The following is a 17701-nucleotide window of genomic DNA, read 5'->3' as shown; positions in this document are numbered from 1 at the left end:
TCTGGAAAGTGTTAGTAACTGGTGATTTTGAGATTTTTTATTTTTAGATTTATTTCAATTGAACGAACCTTAGTTTCTGACCTTCCACTCTGGCTTTAATGAAGTGGTACCAGTCGGGTCCACAGACCGTGGGTGGAGGGTATTTTGTGGCAGTGGATAAATGCTGGGGGTGTTCCAGCTCATGCCAGATCTAATTCTGAATTAAGCTCTGGGCTTTGTGCATCGAGGTTAAGTAACCTGGGCCAGTCCAGCGAACTGGTAAGAGCCAGTAACCTGTATTTTATACCTGTAGTCATCATTATAAGGTTTAAGGGTCGGATTGGTGAAGCGGGCACTTGGGCAATGGGCCGGTATCTGAGTTACATTGACCTCACTTTTATTCAGGTGTGGTTCACTTTTGTGAACTAATCCGTGCACGAAGAGTCCTTGAAACATTGCCATTTTTAAGTCTCGCCTACGTAGCGCGCATGCGCTGCATAGGAAAGACCTTTAGCCGTCGCTTCACTTTTTTAGACAAAAAAGTGCACGCGTTGCATTGTTTAAATGGCAACGCGTGCACGTTTGGCGATTCCCTTGCGGGAGCGAGCGGCGCCATATGGTAGCAATTATCACGCCTTGCCGCTCGCTACCTCAAGGGAATCCGGTGCAAGCCCCCTCCTCTCTCCCCTCCCCCTACTGCCGCTCGAGGTGCGCACTTGTTTCAATAGCATTTAACGCAGTGTGAGTGAAGATGTTTATAATTATTCTTGTTTCCTGAGTAATAGTCCGAAATTTACAGCACTACTTTTAAATATTTAGTGATGTACTGAAATATCCAAATGTGACGCAAGGCGCTGCACAGAGTATTGTATGCCACCCGAATCTTCCTCCCAATGCATGGGTTCAATCTAGAACAGAAGAGTTTGGTGTAGAAGGACCAGGCTGTCCATGTTAGATTTTAAGGATAAGCAAAGACTCTGAAAACCAGGTCAATTTAAACTTTCAAGTCACTGTGTGTAAAGTTAGTTTAAGTGGATATCATGAAGACACAGGGTGGATCCTGTCAAACCATAACTACCTAACGTTTGAGACCCCTGATGTAGCAGATACGAGTTAATACGTGGGAGTTCTAGAAAATGTGAGTAGACTGCCAGCCACAGATTAGAATCAACTCAAAGTTCTATACAATGGCAAATTAAAATTGACTAGTAATTAATTTACACCTGGTTTGGGATCAATCGACCGATGTCATGTATATGATTTTCACACTGCCCTGGTTTTTCAATTAAAAGAATGGAGCATGCTGGGGCATGTAGTTTCATGATTATAAATTGCAACTTGTAGTTTCCATGTTTACCTTATAACAACGTTATTAATCCCATGTAATAATGTTAATCTCGTTGGCTGGAAAAATACAGGGCTGGATGAAAGTCGCCTTCATGAAGTGTGGTTTCCAGTACCGCATTTCATGTAAAACGGGCGCAGCAGAAACAAAAAGAAAAATCTTCTTTCTATGCAGTTGGGAAATCTGAAGTACTATACACATAACAGATGTTATTATTCCAGCTCAGCAGTATTCCTTGTCTACACAGTGTGTCGGAACTGCACCTGTTTCTACGAGGACACGTGGTGTTTAACTGCACCAGCTGTGCCAACGTGCACTTCCAAAACAATAACGTATTCGTGTGTTGCATGATTCACGAGAAGCTGCGAAATGGGCTTGGTGCATCACATCTCCACTGGCACCGGCTGTGGATTGGTACGCCTGACGCCGAACCACGTAACTTTCCCACGGCCCCTAGCTCAGCCTGCTCCTCTGCAGGCAGCATGTGGTGTCCACCTCTCTCAGCATCATGGGCAGCTCTGACGTGCCAGGGACCGAGGGGCAATGCCTCCTCCGCCGCGTCAGAAAAAGCGTCCAGATTTCAGATTTCATATACCAAAGGCTAAGTGAAGCCTCCACTCCACCTCAGGCACACTGTGATGAAAGTGTGCCATGGGGAGGGGAGAGTGGCAGTATGACACCACGCCCATGCTTCCAGACGTGAACCAGTTATTCCTGAGCAATGCAGGGTGGAGTCCGCGCGCTCACCTCTTTCCCACTGTGCCAGGAGGAACTACCTGCTTGTTCCATCCAAATGCAACATCTCCTTCGTTTTCGGAACATTATTTAGTGTTTCAACCTATTATGGCTTTTATTAAAATCGCATGGTCCCAATGCATGCTATTTAGGGAATGAGAAGATTCCTTAGCATTTCTCCCCAATTCTCTGTAGCTGGCATTCACAAATGTAACACGTTCTACTGTAGTTAACAGACACGCATGTATATGTGCCAAATGTCACAGTCCTAAATTCCACAGCTACAGCTGGGCCTGTCGTTTAAGCACCATACATTGATTCTGGTACAGTAGCATTCCACATTATTGCTTTGCCATTTTTTTTAATGTATCGCTTCATACTAGAGATGGGCGAGCGAGCCAACAAAAATAAACAGAGAGCCGAGACAAGGGTCTGGCTTTGCTCTAAGAGCCCGTGAACCAGCAAGCAATGAAAACGTTTGCCATGTGATTGCTGCAACAAAAATTATGCACAACTACAATGGTCTCTTTAAAAATCCCAAAACGTGTTTCTTTAACAAAAGCAAACATTTCAACTTAGTGCATCAGATTGTATCACAGCATTAATCTGCTTTTATTAAAAGTAATTGTTTTGATAATACAGACTTATTAACATGCTTAACAGGGCTTAAAGTGGGCCGGGTTCTGCAGTGCACAGCACCGGCAATTCTAACAAGCATTGGCATAGCCAATAGGGCTCGCCTTTGGGGCCTTATAAGTATTTAGTTATGCAGCACAATATTGTTCGTGCAACAACATCAACTGTTGCATGGCTAAACACTTATAAGGTCCCAAAGGCCAGACCTATTGGCTATGTCAATGCTTGTTTTAAATCTCATTGAGGTTAAGAAAACATGCCTCTCATCGAGACCCTCCCTTTCATTTCTTAGTACTTGAAACACTTTGACAGTGTTTTGAGAAGAGGCACAATCTGCAAATATAGGCCACTTTCTGCGAGTGCCTGGGCCTATTTTTGATCCCAATCCAACCATGGCCATTTTAGATCTTAATGTACCCCAGTCTGGGGCATGTGATCTCTGACTCCTCTCACTGATGGTTCATTGGGGTGAACACTTGTCAGTTTTCAGCACAAAAACCTATTGCCTGACCTATGCCACCTCTGTCTGTCCTAATCATTATAAGGGCATCCAGAACAGATCTCTACTCCCTGCCCTGCATCTCAAACAGCCATCAGCAATTGCTCTAGAATAGTGCCTGGTTCAATGACAACAGAAACATTTGCACAGTGGCAGGCTTCTTGTGAACTGTATGTATAAATATGAATCGACAGTTCGCAGTCAAGCATTGGTGGTTCAGTGGTAGAATTCTCGCCTGCCACGCGGGAGGCCCGGGTTCGATTCCCGGCCAATGCAGATGTCCTTTTTCATTCACTTTGTAGTATTTTTGTTTGGAAATGCCTTACAATTCTACATCAAGGCGGGCTAAACAATTCTGAAATGCTCTATATTTAGGCTCTCTGTTTCTGTGAAAGATTTATTAAATGCATAAAATACTTCTTCGGAGCCGTCTCCAAAACTCCCCACTTCATGACACGTCTTTATATGCGAAAAGCGCTCTGGAGCCACCGCGCTGATTTATATCTGCCTACAACGCTTCTAACAGGACTCTACAAGATGTTATAACAAAATCAATAATCTAAAGCTTTATATAAACGTACGACGTCTCGGCAACAGTGCTTAGACGCATGATAGAGGACCGAAGGCACTAAGCCACAGAGAGATCTCACTGTCACACGTGGATCGTCCCGAGCCACAGCTCGACCCCACTCATCATCACTTCTTAATAACTGCGTTTATGTAGCAAACTATGTGCGTGTGTTTGTCTCTACATGTTTATTCTCCTGTCTGACTACCTATTTCTAGCTATCTACTCCCTTCCCTCTCTCGGTTTCTTTGTCCTCTCTCTCTCTGCCTGTCTTTACTAAATCGGTTTGTTCATAACTTTAGCTCTCTCGTTCATTTGTCGCTGTCTTTTTCTCTCTGTCGTTCGGTCTCCAATCTCTCTGTTCCTTTTCTGTTGATATGTATTTCGTACTCCCATTATTTAGCTCAACATTTCCCTCTCCTCTACTTTTATGGTCGAGCCTAAACAGCGCTTGCGCCGTAGGCGAGCTGTTATTTTTAGGTCTCGCCTGACCCAGCGCATGCGCTGGTCTGGCGAGACTTATTGAGAGGGCTCCAAAAAGTGCTACCAGGCCAGCCTAGAGCTACAGTGCATGTGCGCGGGCGCGCGCGCCGCGCTTTATCGCGATTACTTTCACTTTCACGGCCGCTTTGATGTTTGTTCGTGATCGTGATTGCGATCGCTTTCACTTTCGTGGCTGCACCACCGCATTGCATAGCCAATAGGTCTCGCTTTTGGGACCTTATAAGTATTTAGTTATGCAACTGTTGCATGGCTAAACACTTATAAGGTCCCAAAGGCGAGACCTATTGGCTATGCCAATGCTTGTTACTTTTTGGGGTCTGACTCCTCCCACGCTCTGGATTGACTTGTCTGGTTGTCCTTTTAAAAAGGTCGCCTGCAAATGGCTAATCGTGGCTGCATGTCCCACCTTTTTTCGTGAGTCAACTCCCTCGGAGTATTGCCTTGTGTGTGGCTACCCCCTCCCCTTCTTTTTGGTTGGCAGTGCGTCCACTTTCTCCTCTAAACTGCTGGCATTAGCAACAGGGGCGCCATGTTTAATATTTTAGCAGGCGGCAGCTTGACTTTCTGAGGTTGCCCATGTTTATTTTACATACCTTTCCTTTAAGGGTCTTGCACCCGATCCATGGCTGGGATCGGGTTTTCGTTTGTACAGCTTGGTCCGTCTACCGGTGCACACCATCTTCCCCACTCTGATTACTGGCAGTGGTTCGCCTTACACGGCTCCAGGTGAAAGGGGCTTGATGCAGGGACCCTTGAAGCATGGTAGGTATGCAGATGAGCACACCACAGTGGCGTAACGAAAGTTGAAGGGGCCCCTCCTGCCAGGTACACAGAAGGGGCACCCGCTCTGGATTTAATTCTGAGCCCTCCGGTGTGAGTACAGTGCTGAGGGGGCCCCCTGCAGCTCGGGGGCACCCGGCACTGCGGGGGATGCGGGGGCCTTTGTTACACCCCTGCACACCATGTACCCCTTGACCTTTGGGAACATTTAACAGTGTTTATACTATGTCTCATTTTGTGCTTACAGAGACTCAAACCCTGTTTGCCTGCCTCGAGCACAGCCGCTCTACCAATTTACGCCACATACACATGGCTGACACTTCTTTGGAACGTGTAATTATAATGAATTCCCATTATGAGTTCCAAAGCAGTGCCAGCCATACTGTTTTCTACTGCTTGCCTGGCAGGGGTAGTGGTGCTCATTGTCCCGGGGTACTGCGGGGGTTTGTGTTAGCATTTGCATTACAGATAGAGTTCGTGTTTAGGGTATTTTAGCGCTGCCACATGGGCAGTTAGAATAGTTTTTTTAGTTGGGTTAATTTGTCTGTTTAGTTTAGGGTCAGAGTTTCAGTTAAGGCTAGTTGTTAGTGCTCGGACAGCTATGGGTAGGCTTACAGTTACTATGTAACTGAACAGTAGTGTTTGGGAGTAGTGGTTGTGAACTGGTGTCATTATGTTCCTGCATGGCTTTGATCACATGCTATGCAAATTTTGCACTCTGTAATCCACGCTATCAAACATCGCACGTGCCCTTCATTTTAATTTTAATCAACAAACAGAAATTCTCTTCCCATGCTCATATTTCTAATCACACATATCTCCCAGTGAATTAAAGACAGATTAGCAGCCTCTCTGCCTGTTTAAACATGGCTTTCCTTTCAGCAGTAGCAGCGCAGGGCAGTTCAGTACTGTGCACACTGCTCTCACGTGCTCACCAGACGCCCTCTGCACTGCACAGACCCAGGCAATGTGGTTGCCTGCTGCACACGCAGGGGGCCCCCATAGGAGGGCGGCTGCCTTAGTGCCACATGATGGCATACAACTACATCCTAGTGTCTGGGACCCTATCGGGTTACGGTGCACCAGCATAATTTCCAGGGCACCAGGGGGCAGGAGCCAGGTATATTTACCTCTCCCGCCCACCTAGCGGTCTCTTTTTCGCCAAGCCTTCATGCCGTTTCCATCCCTACTGCTTACCCAGTGTGTCTACTGGAGGGTGGTTGGTGGGGGAGGCTGTTAACTTGTTATTTTGTGTTGCAGGTGGAGTTACAGGGCGATCCAGAGGCTGAATGGTACTGTAGTGAAGGTAGCGATTTAGATACATACATTGCTATGTTAGCATAAGCGCGTTAGATGTTAGAAAAGCCATCTTGCCACTTTTGCTGCTTTTGCACACAAAGCTGCAGAGACATGTTATTATTTGAAAACAGCTTGCTTGCCTTTTCTTCACATGAGAACTGTCTGTTGTTCACATCCCTAGACGTGCACTGCGACCTTGGTCTGAACATTGTGTGCAAAACACTCTGAGCCGCCAAACAATGTAAGTTTTTGAGTTCAGGTTGATCGGCCCACTCTCTAGACATAATACGCACACAGCTGCAAATACCTGAATGTCGACAGCCTTTAATATTACAGTTTGCAGGCGCAGAGCAAAGCTGATCCTGTGATGTGATTCACCTAAGCTGATCTTTACGGTATGGGGTTCCCCATTCAAACCTAGAAACCTTTTATTAGTCTAATAATACTAGCTTACTAGTGAAGGGAAGGTGGCTGTATTCCACTGTCATGTATACTATGATTTCTCCCTTCATTTTCTATGGTATTGTAACAATGCTGATGGTTTTAATTTTAATCATTTGTCTGCTTACGTGAGCAAAAGTACTGCATCTTAGGACACGTAGTTTATAAAATAAACATTTTAAACTTTACAGTGTCTCTGATTACTCTTGATAAGGACTGATATGAGAATAATAACGAACAGGTATTTCTGATTCCCACCATTCCTGAGAGTACTCTAAGTCGCTTGTTCTGGGTTGTCTATACATTGGGACCTCTGAGAGAATACGGATAACGAATGGGACACTGATGCTGGTCGGATTGGGGTTCTGGGTACTGAGTTTAGTTTTTGGTACACCGCAATTCACTGAGGTCCTGGTTTCCTGCGCATAGTTCTGTGCATGAGCAGAATCCCTGCAACATGGCGCACCTAACGTTTGGTCTTCTGATTTGAAATGCCTTAGTAGTGCTTATACTAGTCCACAACACCCTCACTCTTGTTTCCGGATAGCGGGAGTGACGGATATAACCTACCTATTAGTACGATACGTTCTCTCAAGCTTGTTAATTAAAAAGGCTTTTTTTTCTGAGCTCTTGTGCTACTGTAAAATCCATTGTTGTTCTTCTCTGTCTCCTTATGGCGGTCGATATTGCGGCGCATAGCCGTACACCTCTGCGGCATCATTTGATGCAGTTTAGGGTGCCGGACGATGGGATGGCTGTTATTTTTGTGGTGAGTGCCGATGTGTCCTACCCCTACGAGTTGTTTTACTCTTGGGTGACGCTGCCGGCAGTAAATGCGGATGATGGTACGTTTCATTCCTATACTCACACGCGCCTCCCAGTAAACTACACGCCATATAGGACGCAGGAAAATACCTATTTCGGCCTGGCAGCATCGCATTTGGCTTAATGGCGCCCTTCCCCATGCGGTTACACCGGTTAGAATGGGCCCTTTGTCAATTCCAGGGGCCACATGGCTGGTGCTGGCCGGATTTACGCCTCATCCCCGCTTTTTGAATGTTGCGGTGGATGAGTTGCGTGTCCTCCATACAGCCCTGATTACAGTACATAGGGCTTTAGTGCAATACGTTTCATGCAACGTGCAGGTGGGAGCACCTGCTGTTGCGGGACAGCCAGCTGGCCAAGTCGCAGTTGTTATTAGTCCCGTCATGGTTAATTCGGTAATGGGCAAGCGCCCCCAGAATAAGGACGATTTGCCTTATTGGCTTGCTGAGAAATTTGACCAGCTGGAAGCAGTATTTCCGCACTCTACCCCTGTGGAGAAACACAGGATCTTCACCATTAGTTTGCAGAAAGACTTAGTCCAGGAGGTGTCCGATTGTGACAACTGGGGTAAGGTTTTTGCAGCGGTCTACTCGAAGTGCTTTGGCACCCCATCTATGGCGGTGCTTCCCTCCGTCATTAAACGTGTTCAAGATCACCACGGTACGGAGGCGGCCGTCGAGTTGGGAATGCGGCTTTTCGGTGTGTTCGACATAGTTGCCTCTCTCGTCCTTGGTAATCTCAAGGGAGATGCGGTACAATTCCAAGTGGCTAATGGCTTAGCCCGCGTCAATGAGCTCGATAAGCCCCAAGAGTTGCCTAAAATTGTTGCGGAAGCCTATAAGACTATTGGCCACAGTAGTTTGGGGATTAAGCCAACTATAGTCATTCCAGACTTGATACAGCAGACTAAGGTGAGCTCGTCTGTTAAAGACGATCGTCCTAAACAAAATTGGCGAACAAAGAAACAGGGGAAGCAGCAACAGAAACAGGGGTCTCGTCCTGCGTCTCCAGTACAGGTAGGCCTGGGCAAAATTTCCGTTCCGCTTGCGGAAATTGCGATAATTTGACATTTTCGCGTTCCGCGGAGAGCGCGAAAATGTCAAAATTTCCGCATTCCGCAGCTTAGCGATAATTTGTTTCTTGCTTGTGCTGTAAAATAATACATTCTCGCGGGCGCGCGATCGCCTTACCTGAATCCCCGCGTTCGCCGACAAGTTTTCCCGATCCGGTCGCGTTCTCCACGAGATGTTGGATTGTTGGTAGCCATTTGCGCTGTCTCATGACATTTCGCGCCCGCAGTAATGTCATTGGCCGCGCGATCATGTCTTTCTTCTCGCGATCATGCACCGCGAGAAGGGTGAAAACAAGATGGCCGCGCACGCGAGCAACCGCATGGGTAAGTTGGCGAGCAGCGACCATGCAGAAAATACCGCGAACGGGCGGGAAAAAAACCTCCGCATCTTCGCGATATTTCCGCGTGTTTGCGGAGATTTTTAAAATTTTTGCGATAATTTGCGAAAGTCACTTTTGCAAATTCCGCCTACCCCTAAGTACAGGCGACTGGTGAACACACATACGATTTGCGCGATCGCACTAGTATTAGGTCACCTGATAGATTTCAGGTTACTGAACAACATTCTCCTCGTTCTTCACAGGAAACATCAGCCTCACAGTCCAGTGGCGGAGAACGTGGCAAAGGACGGGGTGCCCAACAAGGACGTGAGCAATCCCGTCAGCCTGACGGTAAAGGCAAGCAGGACGAGTTTGCACTTCAACATCCCCCGTTTCAGAAGAAGAAGGTTGCTGCACTAACAGCGAGGTATGCCACAGATAGTGAGAACGCAGCTTCGGAACCTGACATGGGCACTAACGCTGCTCGACAGCGCAGCGGAGGTTACAGTAGTGCGGCAAGCACTGCGTCCATATCTGGAGGCGACAGCAACTGACACGTTCATTACTGTAGAAACTGCTGACACTAGAGTGGCTCCCCCTGACAGACTATATGGCATAGTCCTATTAATTGAAGGTGACATACTACGTACAATACAAGGGATTTTTTGGGATAATCTGACCTCTTCCTATGACATTCTCTTGGCGGAGGCGAACTGGCCCCCGGCTTTCATTTGAGATGCTCCTAGAGGGGAGGAGGTAATCCTACCGTCCTTTGCGCACGCAGTGCCAAAGGAGCACGCTGAAAGGTTTGCCGAAGAGTGGGCTCAGGTGCTCGCACCGGCTTTGTATCGTACTCAGGTGGGCTGGGATAAATTGTCTCCCAGCCATGAAATTCCCTTGCGGTCTATGCCTCAACCACAACCCCAATATCCCATGCGCCGCGAAGCTAGATCTCACGTCGCGGAAATCCTTGAGCAATTGGAATATCAGGGAGTTATTGAAACATGTGTGTCACCAATGAATAATCCTTTATTCACAGTAACGAAGCCTGATGGATCGTACCTCCTAGTTTTGGATTACCGGCATTTGAACTCTCATTGCCGGACGTGCGCGGTACAGAATACCCACAGTTCTGCCCTCGTTGATAGTCTCGTGAGAAAAAGGTTTAAGACCACATTTGACATATCCAATGGCTTATACAGCCATAACCTGTCCTCTATTAGTAGTCATTGGACAGCGTTTACTTCTGGCGGCAAACAAAAGCAGTTTAAGAGATTAGCCATGGGCTATAAAAATAGCCTTGGCGTCTTTACCGCACGTGTAGTCTCTCTGTTAGAGAGCATTGACCCTGATGCGTACTCGTATGTTGATGATATCTATCTCACAGAAGACGAGTTGTGGCCGCATCTGTGTCGCGTTGATCGCATTATTGTTATGTTTGCAGACTTCGGTTACAAATTCAACTTTGTGAAGTCTCACATTGCAGAGTATACAGTGTTGTTTTTGGGCTACGAGCTCAACAATGAGGGTCAAGGATTAGCTCCTCACTTTCTGGAGAAGTCCGCATGCCTGTGTGCTCCTACAACATTGAAAAAATTACAGTCTTTGCTGGGCTTTCTGAATTTCGGTCGTACGTACACTCCCGATTATGCCCAGCGTATCAAGCCACTATATGCCTTGGTACAACCTACTTTTTCCAAATCGAGCTGGCTGCCAGAACGTTCAGCTATTTTGCAATCTTTGCATGCTGATCTTCTTGCTTTGAAACATTTACTGACACGTGATAACCACACTAACCTGGTGATAAGAATTGTGCCAGGCGCAGTGGGTTTCACGTACTTAACGTTCCATGAGGGCGATACCGTCCCCATTGCATACAAATCACACTTGTACACTTCGGCTGAACTGCGCTTTTCCACAGTTGAAAAAGTTTTGACTGCGGTGCAGATGGCGATTCTTAAAGAATGAGCGCTGTCGCAAGGAAAACACATGTTAGTGGTTACACCATATCCTGCTCTAGAGGCAGTGACGAAAGCCAGTGTACCTAATTCTAAAGCTTTGCATCCGCGTTGGATTCAATGGGCCACTTCTTTGACATCACCAGATGTCACCTATATCTTCAATGCCTCATTGCAGACTCAGAAGTTTTTGCGTTATGAATTCGTTCATCCGGCTCCTCTGTCTTTGCACCCGCTTGAAGATTAACATTGTGTCATTTACACCGACGGTTCGGCGCAACCGGCGACGGAATCGAAGCACGCCTATTCAGCAGCCTGCGCAATTGTGGCAGGTACCTTCGTGAATGGTGAATTCCAGTCTGATGTTGTGCATACGCAGTCATTGGGTGACTGTACCACACAGTTGGCAGAGCTCCGTGCTCTGGTGCTTGCACTGGAGTTTGCTGATCCTCGGGTTACTACTCTTACAGTGAGTGACTCGTTTTACTGTTTTCAGTCCTTTAACGACAATCTATTCTTTTGGTCTCAAAATGAATACCGTGATTCCAAGGGTAGCACAATCAAGCATAAAATGCTTTGGGTTCGAGTGGCGGAACTTAAACAGCATCTGCCTCTCGTGAATGTAATTCACACTCTTGGTCACCAGCGAGTTGGTGTCCATGCTGTCGGCAACAGCTTAGCTGACGAGGCAGCGAAAACAGCAGTGGCGACATATCTAGTAGCAGCAGTTACAAGATCCAAAAATAAGATCGATGATGACATTTTGGCAGCTATTGCTGCTACAGAGAAGGGAAGTAATTACCCGAGAGGTTTCCCTTCTCGGTACCATTATCACTTAAGTCCTGATAACGTCCCATTAGTGAGAATTAACGACGTTGGTGACAGATTGATTCCCAACGCGGACTGCAAGCCGTCCTTGATAACAGCGGCTCACGAGGGTATGGCCTCTGCCTATGCCGGCGTTGCAGCAACTGTTACTCTGTTACAACAACATTACTGGTGGCGCGGGTTATATAAACAGGCCCGCACTTATGTTCTTGAGTGTGACATTTGCCAGCACATTAAAACTTCAACTGCTGCGCGCCCACCACAAACTCAGTTGTACATATCTAATAAATCACTTGGGTGTGTTTATCTAGATCACTGCGGTCCTTTCTCCTCTGATACTGCGTATAAGTACATCTTAGTTGCAGTGGATTCGTGCACACATTTTCTTTGGGTATGGCCACAAAGGAGTGCTGATGCTCGTACTGTCATAAGGGATTTGCGTGTCTTTGTGGGAATTTTTGCGTGTGGTACCTTTCATTCTGATCAGGGCCCTGCGTTCGCCTCTAAGGTGTACAAAGAAGCCATGAGATCCTTGGGGGTCCAAGTCAAATTTTCGTCTCCATACCGGCCTGAGGGTAATAGTGTAGTGGAACGAATGAACCGTGACTTAAAGCAGTCCTTTTCAGCCAGGGTTTTAGGCACTGGCCGGAACTGGTTAGCCCATTTGTATAACGTTCAACGTGCACTTAATAATCTCCCTAGAAGGTCTCTGGGTGGGCAGACCCCATACATGATGCTCTTTGGCATAAAAATGTTTGTCCCGGACATTGATGTTCTAAACATGGCGGCGTCTGCCACACCCTTTGACGTAGATGATCACTGTGCTGTGTTACAGAGTCTACAAGAGACCAGAGACAGTCTCGCGAAGGAACACTTGCCCTCCACATCTGATGCTGCGCTTCAGATTCCGGTAGTCAGCTGGCTACCTCGAGTTGGTGACCTGGTCCGTGAGAAGGTGGAGAACAAGAAGAAGTTTGGCCCCTCTTATCATGCCCCGATTCCAGTGCTTGGCGTGCAAGGTACAAGAATAGTCATTGTACCTCCACTTCCTGGTCGCAAGGATAACAGGTACATCTCCATTGACAATGTCAAACTGCAGCGAGTGGCCGATTCTTCTTAGTATGACTCCAGCGGTCTCTTGCCCTGCGCTGCTGAGAAATTCTGTTTTGACTCCGACTTCTACCACCATGCCTGATATTGCCATCGAGATGCATACAGTTACATCTTCTTTGTTGCTACCACCAGCTGGTGGTCTACGTGAAGATACTGAGTATGCTTATCCTGCTGATGTGACATTGCCTGTTTTACAATCAGCCGCAGTCACCCAGTCACGTTTCTCCTTTGATACTAACTCTATGACTTCCAGTGACCCATCAAAAGTTTCTATTTTTGCTGTTTGGTTTAAAAGAAATTTTTTGGTTTCTCCTTGGACTTACATTTGGCTGGTGCTCATATGTATTTTTTTGTTTATGTCCATCGGATTTGTGGTGGTATTTTTTCGTCTTGTGAACGGACACTACCTAAAAGAAACATCGACAATTAGACTAATTGATGGAACTTTGGCCCCCCACTCCTCATCACACATCATGAAGAGAGACCAGACTTTTGTGAATATTACTGCCTGGCCTGTGTTAGATGGGATTGTGTAGGATGCTGTTAAATTTCAAATTCATGGACCCACTGAGGTTATTAATGTTCCGAATGTATTTCGTGTTTCTATGGGTGATGTGGTTAAACAAAACATTCGCTCTGATGATTGGGACGGTCAGGCCATAGAAACACTGTTTTCTGATTTGAAATATTATGCCGCTTTTGATGCTGAAGATTTGTATTTAGATACTGCTAATTACGGGGAGCTGTTTTGCTATCAACATTATGGCAATCATTTCCTACACAAAGCCAATACGTATCGTAATTTTATGAATTATACACAATGGGAACATTGTCCAACACCAATGTTAGGCAGCTCCAGCACATTGGTGAACAAATTTGCCTATTTTACTGATTTCAGTGTTTCAAAACCTGCCGCCTTTTATTTTAAAGTGGCAGCGGAGTCTGCCTCGAAGGTTAGGCTGACACACACTAAATTATTGTATTCCAAATCCTTTATGGATGATTTAGCAGTCAGGGGTTATGATCTGTGGAAAGCTAATATTGATCTTAAATCTGTTTGGGGTTCTAAACCATGGCAGGTACAAGGAACAGATGCTTTGCATCATGCCTGCCTCATCCCGAACCACATATTATTTTTGAATTCAACTATTTTTCAGACCACCTGTTTTGGATTCTAAAAAGCAGAATTCCCCCTCTATTCCAGATCTGGGTGCTTATCCAAATTGGGATAATCATACAGATCTGTCCCTTGATGCGTTGCAGTCATCAATTACTAACACATCATTCAATATTTCCAAATTAAATTCGGAAGGATGGTTGACTTGGCAGACGAGCTCAGATTCCTGTCAACATTGTTTTTGGGTCTGCAACCTGGGTATACGCAGGTTCGCGTAGACCCCCGCTTTGAATCTTCTCATTATGTTACAACCTACTCTGTTGGGAAGTTATGCCAATCTTAGCTGCAACATTCCAGATTGGCATCTGTTAAAGTTCATTTATCTAAATTACATGACAAAATAGATTTGAATGATTTTGTTAAAGGTCCTGTGGGTGGCAGGTTGAGGAACTTCGATTTTCGATCACGATCGAATCGACCCGCCATTTTGTAACCCGCCGCCATTTTGTGTTGCCATCACTCAGGCAGCACGGCGAACGAAGTCTATTCTGCTCTTTCCGTAGCTTGGTGTCGAAATCTGTCCTCGGCCTTGTTTGTGAAGCTGATGTTTGGACTAGCCGAGTACACTAATCCGTGTCTGGCTTTCCTAATCCCTGTTCCAACTATCTGTAGGCTCACACCATTCTTTCCTGATCATATCTTATCGACTGGCCTTCACTGTCTCCTGCTAGAATTCTCTTGTGTCAAGCCTGTCCTCCAATACACACAAACGTATCTCGCCACCTGCAAGTTAGTTGTAATCTGTTAATGAATTAGTTCGGGGGTGGGATGACAAACACAGCTGGAGGAGAGATCTCTTCGAGTCATCTGATCTTTCTGTTTTCGAACTTTTCTTACTGGTTCCGCTTTGTTTTCCACTTATCCTATTGGCTCTTTTCTTCTTTGCTTGGGGCGTGTGTTTTGTTAATAATTCTGTATTGTATAGTATTTAATCTGATGCGCCACAGAGTGAAGTGGCAGTCTCCTGAGAACCTACTTTGTGTACTTCTAGGATAACTGTACTAGCTGCAGCTAAATAAATCCAATCTTCTAACGCCGACAGAGTGTCCCGTGTCTCTGTGTAACGAAGCAGGGGAACCCAGAAGACGGAGGGCGTACCCTGCGCCGCCAGGTCGAAAAGGTTCTGGTTCTTCAAGGTCCAAAAGATGGGTGTATGCTATTTATAACGAGGCTTGGAAGTTATCACAAATTGAAGCTGCTTCTAAATTGAGAGCTATTGATCAAACCAATTTGGAAAAAGTTCTGGCTGTTATCGATAATAGCATTAACACCCTTTCTTCCAGAATTTACACAATAGATAATATTGTTTCATCTGTCGTTGATATTGTGCAGGATGATATGTCTGTTTTGTATCATGGTCAGAATCAATTGTGTTCTATAATGCAGTTTGCATGGATTTTGCAAACGTTAAAGGCTGGGAAAGTCCCCTGGGACTACATGAATACTTCATCTTCATTCCTTCCCTTTAATCTAACTGTGAAACAACAATTCATGTCCATGAAAGATGCAACATACTCATTACTGCATATTGAAAAGTTAGAACCTTTGCCTTTCTCAGTGGCCGAATTGAACTCAGCTGTGTGGCTTATCCACGGGTTAATCACATTGCCATTTCCTTTGTTTAAATTCAGTTCGTGCATGAAACATTATGCCCTAGGCAGGTATGAACCGTTGGGTACTGCTTTCCTGCATGAAGTTTGGTCACTCCCATTTACATACAGGTGCATGAGAGAAGGTAAAGAAGTCTATTTGAAGGGTAAGGAATGCTCTTCCACACCTGATCACTCTGTAGTCTGTAGGCACATCCAATTGCATGGCGCGTGCAATATGCAAGCGCCTAATTTAGCATGCGTCCTGAAAGGGATTCCAGTGCCAGCTATTACACCCTCTTTCCCGTTGTTAGCTAACGGTAGTTATTTGCTTTTAAATAACGAGGCTTGCTGTGGGATGCTAGTGGGAATTCCTTACATTGTGACTGTATCACAGAGAGTAGTCTGCTGTAAAAATGTCCTTTTCCCACCTTCGTATGGGCGCCTGGATGTATCCATCTGGCCTTCCATTCCAACCTTGAAAGCAGAGTTCAACAAGATGAGCAGAATAAGAGCTCTATTGTCTCAAAAAGAAGTCGCTCTGACTTCGTCCCGTGAAATATTTGTCCTTCACGTAGCCAACACCCGCACCGAGGTGCAGGCACTTTTAAATACTGATCTCCTACTTCATTTTGGTGCCCTGATTCAAACTATATTTAATGCCTCGTCAACAACTGGCTTGGCGCATTTTTTTCAAAATTGTGGGCTCCGGCCTCGTGACCTCCTTCCAACCTATTTTTGGTGTGATACCGGCATTTTTTCATTCTATTTTTTCCAGCGTCTTTGGCGGGCTCCCGTTGATTCTCGCCCTCGCAGCTGGTGTGCTGCTGTTGGTCTGCTTACTGCGCAATGGCTGCATAATTTGTGTCACGCGACAGCCTGTCCCGGCTGCTCCATCTTTGTAACCGGATGCTTGAATATTATGGAACTTTACCACTGGCAACCCTGAGCATAGCCTATGGATTATCCTTCCGGTTTTCCTACTTTACATGTGTACAACCTGTTTTTCATTGCCTAGATTGTCATTTCGAATGGGCTCTGGATTTGTGCTTGTCAAACTCGGTGTCTTCCGCCCCGGATAATGATCGACTGATGAGTCCATTAGTGGTTCATGAGTTGGACTGTTCTGGTGTCAGGATTATGGCCTGTGGAGCGGCACATGGAGTCCTAGGGAATTGGGACATTGGAACGGCAGCGTATGACTTGTTGGCAAGAAGTTATCTTGAAGAAGACGCCAGTTGTCCTCTAATTGTGCTAGAGGCCCCAGTTGTCGAGAAACATGTATGTTTGTTTACCTTATTAGACTGGATGGTGGACACTTTTGCTAATCGTTCCAATGACTTCCTCTTGGAAGCTGTCGCTAAGTACTGTGCTTACACATTGATGGATTAACTTGTATGTCGTCCAACCTTCCTTGCACAAACCACACATTTTTTGTTGTGTTCCAACACCTGGGCTCGTTGCGCCTTTGCATGATGTATTGACTTACCATTTTCTTTTTTCCCCTTCATTTTGGTTTTTTTAAACATTTTTTTTTTCGAAATTTCACTCCTCTTTATTTGGATTTCCAATACGGGCACTTGGTTCCGCTCTGTCGAACTTGAACTCTGCGTTCCTTTTTGTATCCCTATTTGTTCGTGGTCCGATCAAGGGGGGTGTAGTGAAGGCAGCGATTTAGATACATACATTGCTATGTTAGCATAAGCGCGTTAGATGTTAGAAAAGCCATCTTGCCACTTTTGCTGCTTTTGCACACGGCACTGCAAAGACATGTTATTATTTGAAATCTGCTTGCTTGGCTTTTCTTCACATGAGAACTGTCTGTTGTTCACATCCCTAGACGTGCACTGCGACCTTGGTCTGAACATTGTGTGCAAAACACTCTGAGCCGCCAAACAATGTGTGTTTTTGAGTTCAGGTTGATCGGCCCACTTTCTAGCCATAATACGCACACAGCTGCAAATACCTGAATGTCGAGAGCCTTTAATATTACAGTTTGCATGCGTTAGAAACACATTCTGGAGAAGAACATT

The 17701-nt window shown here is 45.8% G+C and overlaps 1 non-coding gene across 1 annotated transcript; it reads left to right on the top strand.

Annotated features, from left to right (window-relative positions):
• Positions 1-3399: 3399 nt before the first annotated feature.
• On the top strand, positions 3400-3470 carry TRNAG-GCC (transfer RNA glycine (anticodon GCC)). Its single transcript has one exon. It is a non-coding gene; the product is annotated as a tRNA-Gly (tRNA).
• The last annotated feature ends 14231 nt before the right edge of the window (positions 3471-17701 follow it).

This window comes from Triturus cristatus, chromosome 12 (genome assembly GCF_964204655.1).
Source record: "Triturus cristatus chromosome 12, aTriCri1.1, whole genome shotgun sequence".
Classification (NCBI taxonomy): Eukaryota; Metazoa; Chordata; class Amphibia; order Caudata; family Salamandridae; genus Triturus; species Triturus cristatus.
Note: the sequence above shows the minus strand (reverse complement) of the source record. Positions and strands in the feature narration are given on the sequence as shown.